The sequence below is a fragment of the Arachis ipaensis genome, chromosome B02 (assembly GCF_000816755.2).
Source record: "Arachis ipaensis cultivar K30076 chromosome B02, Araip1.1, whole genome shotgun sequence".
In the NCBI taxonomy this organism is placed as follows: domain Eukaryota; kingdom Viridiplantae; phylum Streptophyta; class Magnoliopsida; order Fabales; family Fabaceae; genus Arachis; species Arachis ipaensis.
In genome coordinates, this window is record NC_029786.2 from 24,315,654 (window position 1) to 24,317,024 (window position 1,371).

Here is a 1,371-nt window from a genome sequence, read left to right on the forward strand (position 1 = left end):
CCTATCCCTCCAAACCTATCGACCTCATGCATGTCACCTCCGCAACTCCTAGTTGCCGAGCCCTGAGCTTCCTCCACCCCGACTCCCTTATCCTCCAATCTGTCTCCAGAAGCCAGTCCTATCAGTCCAGCTTCGACCACTCTTTTCTCCAGTGAACCGTCGATACCCCCAGCTTCTTCAACATTGCACCTCACCGTGCCAGAGATAGGCGAGCAGCCACCAACACTGGACTCCTTGGCTTGATTCACGCTGTGCGCCGCTCTGCCTTATCCGCCTCACCGTGACCAAGAGTACGCATTTGATCCGGCGCCCCCGATGCCAATTTCCTTCCTTGGATCAGCTACACAAGGAAAGTACTCGCGGTCAAATGTAACCCGACCCAGTTGAGTAGTGTATAGCCCACCAACAGCTATTGACCATGCGCCTCCCTCCATTGGGTCAGCTGAAGTGATTGGGCTCAATTGCAAAAGCAAGCCCTTATTATAGCAATTAGTGTATCTGCCCAACCTTCATAACACTTTGGATTTTGTTTTTTCCCCCCTTTGACACCCGCTCGCAGCCCACTTAGCCTGTCTTAAAAAAAAACCAGATCTTGTCCTTTCCGAATCATCCTCATCACTCACAGAATCCCCTCCTACCAAATCAGCCTTTTCTTTAATTCCCTCTTGATTTGAATCATACGTTACCAAATTCATGCGATTGATATTTGATTTGTCATAAATCCATTCATTCAAAATATCATCTGAAAGTACCATCCTACCCTTGTCTTCTTCACCGTCCCTCGTCATCATCGTTACTAGCTCCACCGCCTCATCCTTGGATACCCGCATGTCTGTTTGCCGTACCGATTTTATAACGGTTTCTGAACAATCAGATGTTACACCATTCAATTGTTGCTTGCTGCTTGTGCCTCCATCATCAGTGCTTACAAACCTACATCCCAGGCCATATGTCTCCCGTCCTACCTCTTTTACCAAAACATCAAAACCACTGAGGCCTACTGTAATATGTATCCATTCGTTGATTACATCCAATACGCATGTATCGATTTGCACGCGTCCAACACTAAAGGAATTGAGTGATTCCATCAAATTATCACACCCAACTACTTCCCCGGCCCCCATTGACCTCCTATCATCTTGAAGGTGTCCGCTGACCATACATGTAAAGGAACTCCAAAGCATTCTAACCACACTCTCCTAGTTTCACTCCTCTCTGCCTCCTCCCATCTCCATACGCTATGGAAAATTTGCAGAAGGCTATTCATTTTAAAAGTGTAGGTTTCTTTGGTGCTCAGCACAGAATCAAATGTCAGTAGGGCTTTAAACGCACCCAGTTTTTGTACTTGAACGATCTGAGGCAAGTTTATCT